Below are 16,820 nucleotides of genomic sequence, written 5' to 3' on the forward strand. Positions count from 1 at the left end.
GCATTTAAAAAGCATTTGATCTTCAGAAAACCTTTACTAAGTAATTATAAGCTCTTAAGATCACTTTCCTTTAGGGCTTCCCTGGTGGCACAGTGGTTGAGAGTCCGCCTGCCGATGCAGGGGACACATGTTCGTGCCACGGTCCGGGAAGATCCCACATGCCGCGGAGTGGCTAGGCCCGTAAGCCATGGCCGATGAACCTGCGTGTCCAGAGCCTGTGCTCCACAACGGGAGAAGCTGCAACAGTGAGAGGCCTGCGTACTGCCAAAAAAAAAAAATCACTCTCCTTTGAAAAGGAAAGCATGTGTTCTTTTGTTTTTCATTCTGGGCAAAAGAAGTTTGCTCAGTATTTTCCAAAATAAATATTTCTAGATGCACAGTAAGTTAGCAAAAGACGAGAATTTGAGCTATGTAAATTTTGAAAATTTTAGTGGATTATGTTTGTCACTAATTTCTAGTACTGACTCCTCTCACTAGATCTTTTTAGAACTGTATTTAGTTTTTTGCTGTTGTTGTTTCTTTTTTTTTTTTTTTTGCATATTGCCTTTATTTTGCAGAAAATGTTTTGCTCATTGTCTTTGGCTATTTTTTTCAGAAGAAAAATATTGCCATTGTATGTTTAACAATACAAGAGGCAATTACATATGCTCAAAATAAACGCATTCTATTGGGCAGAACAGTGAAATTTCCATTTCAGTTAAAGTCTGTTGTCCTCAACTATGAATTTATTATTTTGTCCCTAACAGCTTAACTATAAGTATGATAGCTGTCACAAAAGGGACCTGAAAACTACTCTGAAGAAACAAGAAATGCAATTGAAAGTATGCTTTTTATTTCACTAAATAAGACGAGTTGAGTTTATTAATTCTAGTGTGTCAAATCTTCTATATTCTGTAAGAGACACAAACAAATAAGTTTCTGGATCTTAGCAAACAAAATTTTATTATGATCAAGTAATGGTGATTTAATAGTCCAACTGAGTTTTGTTTCCATACTTAAATTCATCTGTAGCATACAAACACGACATAGGACTACACTTGTGTTGCAGATGATGGGTGGGGTTATTTTTTTGATGAACAACAGAACATATATTGCTTTTCATATTTTAAAGTGAAGTTAATAAGATTTTTTTTTCTTTCTTGACCTATGAGACTGTCATTTTGTACCTAGATCAAATCCTGAGTAAAAGTGGTAGACATAAAAAAAAAAAATAGTGTATATTTTAAGGAAAGGCTTTGGTTTACATGGAAGGTGGTGACGGGGATATCCATGAGGTTATGAGGCCAAGGTGTGATATTGGCTGTCAGGAATATCTGTGGCCAGGACATGGTTCTTATAGAGTGAGAATCCTGAGGAGAAGGGACCTGAGATTATTTGGGTAAGATAGTGTTCACTGGGAAGGACTGGACTCCCAGCCCATTAGGTAGCTATGCTGTCTGAGACCCTGGTGTGAAGGTGCTCTGCTAGCTGACCACAGGTTGGGGTACTGATGCAGTCCTGTTGTGCTCAGGAGTAACATGATAGTATGTACACACATGCTGAGGCTGGGCTAAGTTCATGGGATCAGATCATGGACAACTTGCAAATGAATTGTCAGAATAGGTTGGAGAATTTTTCCAATGAGTGTATGGGCTAAGTATGAGCTTGTCCAAGTGGGGAGGAGTCCTAGGCACAGCTTTGAGGACAGGGACAGGGATGTGTGAACTGTGGTTCCTCAGCATAGAGCATTTTTCACAGCCATGGGTGGAGAAAAGTGAGACAGGACCTCCAAACTGAGGATGGGGGTTGACAGCAGATAGGAGGAACTGAGTCCGGGGATAAGCTACTTCCATTAGTAATACCCAGGTTGCTGTTTGTCTCTGGGTTCTTCCATCTTATCTTTGTGATCCCTGCTTCTTTTTGCATCACAGCAAGCCCTTGCAAATGAGTTGTATTTAGTTTTAAGAGCTGTAATCTCTTTCTGGTAAGCCTTGACAGATATGCATTGAGTCTTGAGAATGCCGTGGCTGGTAGTCATCCCCTGTAGACCCTCAACTCATACTATATGAATTTAGAGCTTTTATTTATGTAAGAAGTTTCATATGCACATATGAATTGGACTGACCCCCCAGGCACCCACTCTCTGTTCACACACTTCCAGAAGTGGTTGCTCTCCATCACAAAATCCAAGATAAAACAACACATGGTGTTCGGGTCCAGGCCAGCCATACTCAATTTCAGCACTGGGAGCATCCTCCTGCTGTTATTGGTGACCATCACCTGGTTGGTGAGCTCTCTGAAGTGCAGCCATATCTAACTTTTCTTGGTTGACACTGGGGTCACCCTTCTCCCTGCCAGCCTGTAGCTCTCACTTCAAGGAGCTCAGCTGGTGGTCCACTCTATTGCAGGCTATTCTACAAGTTCCGGACGCCGAGCTAGATTGTCCTCTTGCTGACCCTTCCTCATGGCCCTCCAACCCAGACTTACTTACCCAAGAGCCATATTTAACTCCTTTCAACAGCCACTCTTCCAAGAAAAGGAGCAGCAAAGGTCCACAGTTCCCAGGCAGAGACCTGTGAGGAGAAGACTTGAAGGTAGGGGAGGGGCAGAGGGGTGAAGAAAGAGGATATTCCCCTTGAACTCCTGCAAGTCATGACTAAAGTAGCTCTTTGTGGCATTGGATTTGCTTTAAACAATTAAAAATCAGACTATTGACTAGCACACAAATATTTATAAAATATACAAATAAAACTATTGATATCTTTGAAGCCCATTTTTAAACAAAAGGAACATTTTTAAATGTGCCAGGATATAAATTATGGGTACCTCAGGATTATTATAACTTTTCTATAACATTTTATTAGATCTTTATGGTGTTTTTAAAAATGTTGGCCACTGATATTTGAAATTTGATAGGTATTTATAAAGTTTCCTCAAAGGATTCTTATGACAGCTAAATTTTTTGACTATTTAGACAGACACTTTTGGCTGGCTACTCGGTAAAGTACCACGTGCTGTGATTATTACTTTTTGTGCTTTCCAAGTCAACACCCAGATGCCTGTGAACCTGACCTGCACAGAGTAGTTATTTTGGTTCTTTAAACTGCCTGCCAGACGGTTGCAGTAGCTTTTTCATATGGGCAGATGGCCACTTCAGAACAAATCAAAATATAATATTTGGTCTCTGAACTTACTTTTGAATTCAAATCTTTGAATATGAATGCTAACTCAGATTGAATTTTGGGTTTGACTAATTGTTTTGATGTTCTTAGGCAGTTTTCATGAAACATATTTGATCAAATAACTTAATATGGACTTCACTTCTTATTAGTTGTATAATGTCCCTTCTGGTGTGTTAAATGCAATAAAAATTTGAGCATATATACTAATATGTAGCTCCTACCCAGCATATGATGAACAAAATATGTATTAACAAGAGACATCAATCCATTTCTGAGGTTATGCACGTAGTTTACTGCTGAAATGCGGTAAAACTTTAAAATTTGTAATTTCTGGTCAGAGTTTATGAGAAACATGAATATGAGCAAAATAGGTAAATTTAGTGTTTTTTTAACAAGGTAGGTATGGCACAGACTTCAAACTATAACACAGATTTCAAGCAAACAAGGGTAATTACATTGATTTAAGCAGTTCTTTCCCATTTATTCATATATTTTTTTGTCTTAATTCAGACCTAGCTTAATTCACCCCTCCCTCCCTCCCTCCCTCCCTCCTTTCCTCCCTCTCTCCCTTCCTTCCTTCCTTCCTTCCTTCCTTCCTTCCTTCCTTCCTTCCTTCCATCCTTCCTTCCCTTTCTTCTGTTCTGCCTTTCTTTCTCCTATCTCTTTAAACTGCAGTCCTGAGTAAAATGGATGGTTTCAGATTAACCTAATTAATTACAACTAAATAGCCACTTATGTCATTAACCCAGGATACTTCCCTGGGCTACTCAGATCGAAATGTAGGTTTCATATTTTCAATGGAACAATGTTTGTTAGAAAATATATTTCATATTATAATCTTTATAATGAGAAAAATGCTAATTAAAACCAAAACCATTAGTCACCTGTAAGATTTGAAATATATGAAAAGTTTGATAACACTCTGTTGGTGAGGCTAAGGAGGAAAAAGCAGTCTAATATTTTGTTTTTCAAAATGTAAAATGGGACAACATCCATGGAGAAGATTTTATCAATATCTAACAAAATCATAGCTGTATTTGGCCTTTGATCTATCAATCCCTCTTCCAGGAATCTGTTCCAAAGATCCAAAAGTACACTGACATTAGTTTGAAATGACATGTATCAAATGTTCTTCAATGTAACATTATTGGTACTAGTAACAAAATTCAAATCACCCTCAAAATCCAAAATTCTAACACCAAAATCCAACAGTTATATAAACTGCAATATATCTACACAGTGGATTACTATGTACTTGCGCAAAGCAGTTGGGAAGATCTCTACAAAATGGATTAAATGGATTATATATTGTATATTTTGGAGTATAAATTGTTAAGTGATAAAAGGAAGTTGCAGAAAACTGTGTATGTAGTATGTCACCTTTTGTGTAAGATACCCTCCCTTCCTTCCTTCCTTCTTTCCATCCTTCCTTCCACCCCTTTCTCCCTCTTTCATCTCTGTTTCTTTTCTTTATTATTTCACAGTTTGTGCTTTTTTTTTATATTTGCAAAAATAAATAAGGGAAGGAGAGAAGAAAAACTCATAAAAATTGTTCCCTATAAGGTAACTGTCTCTCCATTCTTAAAAGTGAGACGTTGAAATCGTCTACTATTATTGCACTTCTGTCTATTTTTCTAGTCAATTCTGTCAGTGTTTGTTTTATATATTTAGGTGCTCTGATGTTGCATGAATATATATTTGTAATTGTTATATCTTCCTGGTGATTTGACCTTTTATCATTATATAATGTCCTACTTTGTTTTTGTGATAGTTTTTTGTTCAAATTGACAATAAATTTTAAGCATAATTAACTGTCATTAGCACAAATTCATGAACTGTACCTTCGCTTTTCTCATTTTTTGAAACCTTATATTTATAATCATAGTTATTTATATTTGATAAATAAAATTATTTATAAAGAATTCAAGTTATAAGTAAATGGAAATGTATCATTCAATTTTTGTTTTCTTGCTAGTGGAGGACATTAAGCAAAACTAAGATTTTTAATTCATAAATATGGTAATAAAATTGAACATGTATTTAAAGTATTGAAATAGTATAACTGAAGAATAAAAGAAACATTATAATAAATGCTTTATTATCATTAATGTTAAATTCTTTTGATTACTGATTTTAATTGAAGATTTTAAAAATACACTATAAAAAATAAAAATACATTATAAATATATTTGCATTATAAATCTATATTTAAAACTTGTAAATGTTGATAGAACTAATTGTCCTGTTGAATAATGGAACAGAGTTCCTCATCTAATTATTTAATTTTTATGATCCTTGTGAAATAACAGTTAACTATTTGAAACGTGCTATTCATTTTTGTATGTGTTTTACAGAAAGAAATTGTATTCTGTCATAGCTTACATTTCTAAATTCAAAAAGGCAAATATTTCAAGACCTTTATTATCTTGATCATTTTGACACATTTAAAAATCATCCAATTTTAACAAAGATGTCCTTACCAGGAAATGGTAAGTTCTACTGACAAGTTAAAACAAATGATCAATTATTATTTTTAATTATATTTGTTGCTGGGAAAAAGAAATTGTAGAAAACTAGTCAGAGAAGAAGGATTATATCCTTTAATTTGTAATAAATTGATTTGTAAAGACAGGTGATGTGATGCCTAGCTGTGAAAATAAGTAACATGACAAGTAAATATTAAAGCCATGGAAGTGATCTAAAAATACCTGGATAATTATTGCAGATTATATAAATGTGGGTTTCTGGGGTAGGATTGGAGGTACCAGCCACTTTCCACTGGAAACAAAGCTTCAGTGACTTATATTCTATTGCCAGAAGAACTGGGGAATTTAAACATAGAAATAGAGTAATTGGATGATTTATTTCATAAGCATACATTTTTAAATGTTGCTGATGACTTTTCTTGAAAGTAAAGCCAGAAGGATTTTAAGATTCTTAACTGTAAATATTAGAAATGATTATTATAATACTTTCCATGATAAAATTATTTGAAACTTACTCTTGTATATTCCCAATGAAAGGTGATTCTTATTTTTTATTGTGGCTAATTTAATGAAATAATATTTTATACAAAACACAATTTTCCTAACTTGGAAATTATAATTAAGAACACATTTGAGTTTTGAGTGTTGTCATTTAGACTGTGGGCATTATCAGGGCACAATAATCCACTTGGTGAAAATTTAGTCTAGTTGAAGGCCAATTATTTTACTTCCTTGTAATTCACATGATATGTCCTTGCAAATAGAAGCAGCCGCTAGCCAAGTAACTAGGGAGAAACGAAGAGCCTTGGGTGGGTGATATTTCAAATTCAACAGTATAAAGCAAAGAAAAATAACACATTTTAACACATAAAAAATGCTAGAAAAAATGTTTACATGCATGATTCTAGTTTGGTAATTGCTTCTATTCTAAATTTTTTCATATCAATTCAACAATAAGCACCTTCGTATCATATAAATCACTATCACTTATAAGTAAGTAGGTTGTAGTTTTAAAGTATTTGGTTTTATCAAGTAATATATGCTCATTAAAAAAAATCACATGTTAAAGAATGTTTTATATTAAATATCAACAGAGTCAGATCACTTCTTCACTTCTAAGTCTACTCTCCAGACAAGTTCTTCACAATTGTTTATATTTTGGTTATTTCCCTTCTCAAACAATATATATTTTCTGAATTTATTAATATCAGATAACATTTATTATTCCCCCAATATCAAATATAAATATTTAACTCACTCAGGTCCTCTTCTCCAACTGTTTTAGTCAATTATGTTATTGTTTTGGTTTTTCTGTCAATTATCTTTAGTATAAACAATGTAATTAAACTCAATCATTTTTCTATAGTCCTTTAATTCAGTTTTCATACTTTATATGACAATTTTAATGCCCTTGTTTCTCTACCCAATATTCTTCACAATCTGCTTTGTGTAAGTTACATTTTTATCATAGCTCTTGGATTTTCATTCCATCCTTAAACATAGCATCTTCTTTCCGTGGCCTGAAGATTGACTCAAAATTGAAAGTAAATAAACAATATTTTCATCATTATGGTTGCAATTGAGCAATAAAATACCAATTATCTTCCCATCTTTAGGAGTTCAAATCCAAATGCCCCTTGAGGGAGAATGTTAGGCTGAAAGGATTTCCTCAGTTGGTAAAAAATCATTTAAAATTATATTTGGAAAATAATTTCCATCCTCAGTTTCTGTCATTTTTGGAGGTTATATTGGCCATTTAAAAATTGCATGTACTGCTTTTATTCTCAACATTTTTCAGTTCTAAATCATGCTTATCATTATGTTCTACTACCTTTATTTCTAAAAAGTACCTGTAATGATCTCCACTGGAATTTTATTACCTTCTCTGTTGGGTTTTCTCTTTGTTTTTCTTTTATCATAACTTTCTTTTGCTTAATTTACATATTAGTTTCTTTTCTTCCCTTAAGCTCATAATGAAAGATCTTCATAAACTCTGAAGTTAGCAAATAACATTCTGAGTCCTAAGCACTATAGTTTTGATTTTATAGCTTAGGAATTTCTTTAATCTCCTAAAAATGAAATATTTACATATATATAGACAGTATGTGTTCCCCCAGCTGATTGGTAAATAGGACTCTCTTCTATTTAGGTCTGAACTCAAGTGGGGTATTATAGGATGAGAGGCTACACACAGTAATCTCTTTTTTTCACCTGATCATAGCAGTCTGCCTTGCTGTTGATAGCACAAGCACCAAACTGACAAAGGCTTTACTATGAATCAACATTCAGACTATTGATCTTATTTAGGATTTAAATGTTTTATTTAAATTTTTAAAAAAGTTTCATTTTGAAGTAATTGTAGATTCATTAGCAGTAATAAGAAATAATGCAGAGGGGTCTCATGTACTCATTTCCCAGTTTCTCTCAATGGCGACATCTTAGATTATAGTACAATATCACAACCAGAATACTAATTTTTATGTAAGATGTGTGACAAGTCAAGGCCCAGTTTTTTTTAACCTATCAGATTACTCTAGTACCATTGGTTTAAAAGGCTATCTTTTCTCCATTGAATTGTTCCTTTCACTTTTGTCAAAACTCATTTGGGCATATTTGTGAGTTTATTTCTGAATTTTCTGTTCTCTTCTATTGGCCTATGTGTCTATTCCTCCACTCACACCACACAGTCTTGATTACTAAATATAGTATAAGGATGAATTGGGAGATTGGGATTGACATATATACACTATTGATACTACATATAAAATGGATAACTAATGAGAACCTACTGTATAGCACAGGGAACTCTACTCAGTGCTCTGTGGTGACCTAAATGGGAAGGAAATCCAAAAAAGAGAGGATATATGTATACGTATAGCTGATTCACTTTGCTGTACAGTAGAAACTAACAAAATATTGTAAAGTGACTATACTCCAAAATAAATAAATAAAGCAGTAATTTAAAAAAGATAAAGATAAAAAATAAGGCTTAAAATTGGGTAGACTGGCTTCTTCTACTATATTCTTCATTTTCCAAATTCTTTTTGTTCTTCTAGTTCCTTTGTTCTTTTCCATATATATTTTTAAATAATCTGGTCTATACAAAAATTCTTGCTGATGTTTTGATGAGAATAGTTTTAAAGTTATATATCAATTTTGGCATAATTGAAATCCTTACTGTTATGAGCTAAATTGACTCTCCCCAAAATTTATGTGTAGAAGTCTTAACCCCCCCAGACTTAACAATATGATAATGTGACTATATTTGGGATATGGTCTTTAAAGAGGTATTTAAATTAAAATGAGGTAATTAAGATGGGCTCTAATCCAACCTGATTTGCAATTAGGACAGACACACATAGAGGAAGACTCTGAAGGTACAGAGAAGAGATGGCCATTTAGGAGAAAAGAAGAGAAGCCTTAGGCAAAATAAAACCCTGCTGACATCTTGATCATGGACTTTAATAAGCCTCCAGGATTGTGAGAAAATATATTTATTTTATTTATGCTACCCAGCCTTTGATATTTTGTTATGATGGCCCTTGCAAAACTAACAGTTACCAAGCTGAAGCTTCCAATCTATAAACACTGAATGTCTTCCATTTATTTAGAACCTTTTTGATTTTTTTCATGAGCATTTTATAGTTTTTGATGACAAGTCTTGTAAATATTTGATTATTTGGATATATTTCTATATTTCATTTTTGAGTGATTATAAAAATCTCACTGCCCATAGTTAATTCCTAGCAAATAGGTTTACAATTAATATTTTATGTTTGTTCTATATCCTGTATCCTTGCTTAACTTATTAATTCTAAAAGGGTATTTTTTGAGTATATGTGTATTCCTAGACTTCAGTTTGTATATAATCATATCATCTGCGAATAGAGACAATTTTATTTCTTTCTTACCTACATATCTGTCTTTTAATTGTTTTTCTTGCCTTACTGAACTTGCTAGAACACCTCATACTATGTGAAATGAGTGCGGTGAGAGTGAATATCCTTGCCTTGTTCCTGATCTTGAGGAGGGAAATAATTCAGTCTTTCATCATTAAGTATAAGTTAACTTTGGGATTTTTGGTTTTGGTTTTCTTTTTGTTTTTGATTTCCATAGGTGCTGTTTATCAAGTGGAAGAAGTTATTCTCTATTCCTATTTTTCTGAGAGCTTTTTGTTCGTTTGTTGTTTTTACAACATGAATGGTTGTGAAATTTGTCAAACCCTTTTTCTGCATTGAATTATATGACCATGCAATTTTTTTTTCTTTAGGATTGGGTAAATTACATTGATAATTCTTGAATATTGAACAGGCTTTACATGCTGAGAATGAATATCAATTGGTAATGGTGTATAATTATTTTTATATATTGCTAATTCTATTATTAATATTTTGCTAAGGATTTCTACATTTATTTTATGATGGAAATTGGTGTGTAGTTTTCTTTTTGTGTATTGTGTTTTTCTTGTTTTGGTATTACTATAATAATACCGTCATAGCAATAGAAATAAAAATCCAGTATTTTACTTCAAAAACTGTGATCCTCATGAACAAGATCTGTGATTTCTGTCATTAAAGATGTGGGGATAGGGAACTAACAAGCCATTATTTTTAAGTTTAACACTTGTAATTTATTGTCTGGAATCATATGATCATTTATCATATGTGATTGCCAATAGGTGAATTTTACAACTACAGTAAGGGGTGGTGGGGAAGTACAAAGAGATTCTTCTAATACCAGACACAAAACTGAATTTCTGTGTAATTTAGAACAAATTGATTTAACCTAATGGAATTGAAATCTCTATGCTGTAAAATGGGAATTATGATGCCAACTATTAACAGTATTGGGGAAATCAAATGAAATAATATAAGTAACATCTTGTAAGAACATAGATTTTTTAATAAGCTCGGTGAGAAATTAACTGTATCTCTATTCTCTATCTATCATCTATAGAAATAGAAAAAAATAGAAAGATCGGTGTGGGCTGGGGATAAACAGGATTTCCACTTCCAACATCCATCATGTCCTTAAAAGAGAAGGTAGACTAGGCTTTGGTGGGTTTGACAGGAAAGTCAGAATCCAAGTTGCTCATAAATATTTCACAGGAAGGACATAGATGCTGCTTAAAGTTCTTTCTGAATGGTGTTAGGTGACTTGATTCTGAAAAAGCTTTGAGCTTAGAAAAAATGAGCTTTGCGTATTGACAAGAGTCCTCACATGGGAACAGAGTCAAAATTAACAGACTCTGCAACCCAAAGGAGGCTGGCTGAATATTCCCGCTACCTTTGCTCTGATCATGTGACCATCTCACGCTTCTGTCACTTTCATTAAATAAAAATTAATCTTAACATATTTGGGCAGGAGTGGGGGTGGGTTGGCATGGGTGTCTACTCTGTCAATTTAAAAAATATCCTTTAGTTCTCATCACCTAATCAGTTGATTTCAGCTCCATTTTCTCCCTTTTCTTTCTTTATCACTGCCTAACCTTGTCCCCTAGGAGTTTCAGACCTTGTTATTCATAAATGGCATAACTTCGTGCACCCTTTTCCTTTTTACTCAAAAGTTTTCTTTAAAATCAAAGGATTACCTGGCTGATTATAAAATTCTTGCATCACATATTCTTCCTCTTAGTATATTTTAGATACTGATCAAACTGTCTCCTTGCATGAATATTACTGTGAAGATGTCGAATCCATCTTGATATTTCACACTAGTAGGGGGCGTGATTTTTTCCCCTCCTACTCCTAGGATTCTTTCTTTGTACCTGAATTTTAACATCCTTACCAGAATATGCTTTGATTTGGAATGGTAGGTATGAATGTTAGGTTTCATTATTTCTTGGAAATCTATGAGCCCCTTCAGTCTACACATTCAACTTGTTTTTATTTCAGAAAAATGTTGAAAAAATTATACTTTAGACTCTTTCTATATTTTCATTTGCTTAGTTCTTCTTAAAAGTATCAATAATGCATGTTAGATATACCTTTTTAAAGTCTAGCGTTCCATCTGTGATCATGTTTACATTCCCCTTTCTCTCTCCCTGCTCCACCTCCCTCCCTCCCGCTCTTTCTTTCTCTCGGAGTCACCCTCATAACTACTTATAAACATCTAACTTTTTCCACCTATAACGGGCATTATTCTCTACACTGGCTTTTCATTTTTTGTCATATTGTGACATTTTGCAACTCAATTCTATATTCTTTGGGCATCCTATAAAGTCTCTTTGGAATACTTTTTTCTCATTGTTCAAATTTCACTTATTACTTATAAAGATGGTATTATCTATACATTCTGTGAGAATAATGAGAAGCATTTCTTTCATTCCTTTGTTTTACTGTAACCATCTTTTTATCAGAAATGACCGTTTACTGATTTAAAGAAAAATGTTTTGTGCATAGAGCACATATCATTTCCTTTCTAAGTATGATCCATCTTTGAATTATTTTTGCTGCTTGCCAGAGATGTTGACAACTATGGTAACTGGGACTATCTGGGGCGTGGATTCAGAGGTGTTGACTCCAAACTTTTCCTCAACAAATTGCTTGGGTGACAGAAAAATCTTCTTTGGTATTCAGCGTACATTTGGCAGATGTGAAAACCATTCAGTATTTAAGGATGGGGAAATTTATAGCTGATCACGGGTGACTAGAGTGATGGAATGGCTAAAGGTGTTAAGGGAAGAGGAGGGTTGTTCTTCATAGATCAAGAAACTGTCACTGCCTTAGGCTACAGCTCATGTGACCATTTTCGCCCCAGAGCTGCTGACAGTATGAGGGGTAAGCTCTCTGTCTGTGTCTGCTACTGTTAGAAATGTATTTTGCTATTAAGCAAAAACTCTACCATTGCTGCTAAATTACTCTCAAAGTTGCTGACATTCACTGCTGCCTAAAATCACCTTTAAAAAAACGGCTTTATAAAATATAGGTTAAATATTATAAAATTCACCCATTTCGCGAGCATTTAATTCAATAAATTTTTGTATATTGTAGAGCTGGTCTGCCTTTCTTTGCCTCCACCCCTGCATGCTCTTCTCCTAGAATGGAGGTTCCATGCCAAGAAGACCATGAGCAAGATGCCTTCTTTTGTCATTATGGTCCTGCTACTGTCACAGCCCCTAGGTGCTGAAAGAAACTGAAATAGCAAAGTAATATTCTGTTTCTTCTTTCTTCCTTCTAAATTCCATCTAGTGCCTCCAATTGGCAGAAACCAGAAAGCTAGGTTGTCTGAAATATGTGGCTTGCATGTTTATCCCTCAAAAGTACAGAAGAAAGTGCAGAAAGGGAAGTGTAATATTGAGAGCCCATCATGTTGAAAGCTAGAGTATCCAGAGCACCCCTCAACTTATAAAATCATGGATTGCCTCCTCTATTCCTGTCTTAGCCCATTCAGGCTGCTATAACAAATTACCGTAGACTGGGTGACTTATAAACAACAGAAACTTATTTCTCACACTTCTGGAGGCTGGGAAATTCAAGATCAGGTGCCAGCAGGTTTGGTGTCATTCATTCATGAGGGATCTGCCCTTATGACCTGATCACCAACCAAAGGCCCCACCTTCAAATGACATCCCACTGTAAATTAAGTTTTAACATATGAATGGGGGCACTAACATTTAGTCTATGGCAATGCTTTTCCTTCTCTCCTCTATTCAGCTCTCAGTGAAGTAACTTTCAGGCTAGGAAAGAAAGTGTACAGATGGTTTTATTTATTTTTATTATTTATTTGTTTTTTATTTGCCAGGTATCTGCTTTTCTGTCGCAAATATCTGGGTCCCAACAGGATATATTCCACAGTACCCAGAGCCTTCCTATAACTCTTGATGTCTTAACTGTCATTTTGTAGAGATTATGCAGAATAAGATACTTAATTTTTTTTTTGGAAATGTACAAATATCTTGGAGACTGAGGAAGTTTGTGAAAATAAATATCATGCACTCTTGTTTAGGTTAATATTTCACATTTTTTAGCTAGTATAATTCTATTTGTATATTGAAGGGTTTTTTTTCTATTATATTAAATCTTGAATTTTCTACTATTCTTTTGTTCTTTTAGGCATTTGACAGGGGTCGAAAAGATGAGATTGAAATAAAATGCTTTTATTCCACTGATTTTTAACAGAAAATTTGCATTCTCTACTTCCAGCCTGTCTGAAACCAGTTTCTAATTGTCTCTCAGGAGAAACAATACTGTTCTTTCACCCAGTACTTTTTGTTTGTTGTTGTTGTTCCAAAGTTAATATCATGGGTCTGTCACATAAACAAAATTATAAATTGCAAGTCATTAAGGTATGGTGAATGCCCATCTGTGTAAGAACATGTCAAAGAAATGTTTACCCAGTTGGAATATCACTGGCCAATCTACTATCTACTACTGTATATAGTATGTGTATTAATATCCTAGCGCTGCTATAGCAAAATACTACAAGTATATGACTTAAAGCAACAGAAATTTATTTTCTCACAGTTCTGGTGGCTAGAAGTCTGGAATTGATGTGTCAGCAGTGCCAGGCTCCCTCTGGAGACTCTTGGGAAGAATCCTTCATTGCATCTCCCTAACTTCTGATGATCATTGGCAAATACTTGGCATGCCTTGACTCGAAGTTTCATCCCTCCAACCTCTGTCTCCACCATCATATGGCCCTTTACCCTGCGTGTCTACCTCTCTGTGTCTCTTTCTCCTTATAAGGACACTAGTCATTGGACTTAGGGCCCACCTCAGTCCAATATGACCTTACCTTAAGTTGGTTAAATCGCAGAGACCCCGTTTCCAAATAAGGTCACATTCACAGGTGCCTGGGTTCAGGACTTCAATATATCTTTTGGGGGGACACAATTCAGCTCACAACAGTACTAGATATTATTAGTAGCATGGAGCTGGAAGATCTGGTAGATTTTTAGACCAATGGCAGCCAACATATAGTATATTGATATTTATATCAAACTGACTAAAATTACCTTAAAATTTCCAAAAATGAATAAATCTTCAACTTTGAAACTACTCACCTGCTTATTCCATTTTCTATTCAAAATAAATATACAAAGTATGATGTGTGTGTGTGTGTGTGCACATGCTATATGTATCTACATGGATTTATGTGTAGGACTTTTCAGAATCCTCATTTCTAATTTACAATTGTAAAACTGAATTCTGAAGCTTAGACTAGACAGAAATCAGGGCTTCACGTTGAGGTGGTAAAGTTACACATACATCAATTCTGATAACTAAATTATTCAACCAATTACTTTTTTTTCTTTTTTAAATTGAGATACTATTGACATATAACACTGTGTAATTTTAAGGTGTACAATGTGTTGATTTGATGCATTTATATATTGCAATATGATTACCACCATAGTGTTACCTAATACTTTTAATGTGTCATATAATTATCACTTCTTTCTTTGTGATGAGAAGAATGAAGATCTAGTCTCTTGGTAAATTTGAAGTTCATAATACAGTATTGGTGACTATAATTACTATGCTCTACATTAGAACTTCAGGATTTATTTATCTACTAGTTTTAAGTTTGTATCCTTAAATAACATCTCTCCAATCCCCCAACCTTCAGCCCCTGGTAATCACTATTCTACTCTCTGTTTTTACAAGTTTATCTTTGTTAGAATCCACAAATAAGTAATATCATACAGCATTTAATCTTCCTCTGTCTGACTTAGCTCATTTAGCATAATAAATCAGGGTCCATCCATGTTGTTGTAAATGGCAGAATTTCATTTTTTTTATGGCTGAATTATATATATATATAATAATATTAATTATAATATAATATAAATATATATATACATACATATATATTTTACATCTTATTTATTCATCCATTGATGGACACTTCAGTTTTTTCATATCTTGGTTATTCTGAGTAAAGTTGCAATAATGACAGAAGTGCTGATACCTCTTTGATACCTTATTTTGCTGGGAAAAGAATACTCTCTTCGACAAATGGTGTCTGGAAAACTGGATAACCACATGGAGAAAAATGAAATTGTACCTCTATCTTATACTCCTCATAAAAATTAACTCAAAATGGATTAAACACTTCAACATATGACCTGACTATAAAACGTCTGGAAGAAAACATGTAGGGAAAGCTCCTTAACATTGATCTTGGCAATGATTTTTTGGATTTGACACCAAAAACACAAGCAACAAAAGCAGAAATCAACAAGTGGGACTATATCAAACTAAAAAGCTTCTTCACAGCTAAAGAAACAATCAACAAAATGAAAAGGCTACCTACAGAATGGGAGAAAATTTTTGCAAACCATATACAGAGTAAAGGGTTAATGTCCAAAATATATAAGGAACTCATACAACTCAATACAAAATAATCCAACTAAAAAATGGGTAGAAGAACTAAGTAGACATTTTCCTAAGAAGACACCCAAGTGGCCAACAGGTACATGAAAAGATGCTCAACATTCAATCTGGAACAATTCTTGAGTGTACAAATCCTTCACCTCCTTGAACAAACTTATTACCAAGTATTTTATTCTTTTTAATGCAATTGTAAATGAGATCGTTTTCTTAATTTCTCTTTCTGATAGGTATTATTAGTGTATAGAAACACAAGTGACCTTTGTATATTGATTTTGTTATCTTGCAACTTTACTGAAACTGTTTATTAGTTATAACAGTCTTTTGGTGAAGTCTATTATAAATATTATATCATATCATCTGCAAGCAGAGACAATTTAAATTATTATTTTCTGATTTGAATGCTTTTTATTTCTTTTTCTTGACTAATTGCTCTGACTAGGACTGCCAGTACTGTGTTAAATAATAGTGAGAACAGGCATTCTTGTCATGTTCCTGATCTTAGAGCAATAGCTTTCGGCTTTTCATCACTGATTGTGATGTTAGCTGTGGGCTTGTTATATAGGGCCTTTATTATGTTGAGATAAATTTCTTCTATATCCACTTTGTTAAGAGTTTTTTATTAGGAAAAGATGTTGAATTTGTCAAATGCTTTTTCTGCATCTATTAAGATAATCACAGGATTTTATCCTTTATTTTGTAATGTGGTGAATCACATTGATTAATTTGCAAGTGTTGACCCATCCTTGCATCCCAGAAGCAAAGCCCACTTCATCATGGTGTATGATCCTTTTAATGTACTGTTGAATTTGATTTACTAATATTTTATTGGGTAATTT

The 16,820-nt window shown here is 33.7% G+C and overlaps 1 pseudogene; it reads right to left on the minus strand.

The window, feature by feature from the left end:
* Positions 1–541: 541 nt before the first annotated feature.
* LOC149743929 (T-box transcription factor T pseudogene) lies at positions 542–2,629 on the minus strand (annotated as a pseudogene).
* Positions 2,630–16,820: the final 14,191 nt, after the last annotated feature.

This window comes from Delphinapterus leucas, unplaced genomic scaffold (assembly GCF_059928025.1).
Source record: "Delphinapterus leucas isolate spDelLeu-1000000601 "Yukka" unplaced genomic scaffold, BTC_Dleu_Yukka2 spDelLeu_asBTCV2_sq49, whole genome shotgun sequence".
In the NCBI taxonomy this organism is placed as follows: domain Eukaryota; kingdom Metazoa; phylum Chordata; class Mammalia; order Artiodactyla; family Monodontidae; genus Delphinapterus; species Delphinapterus leucas.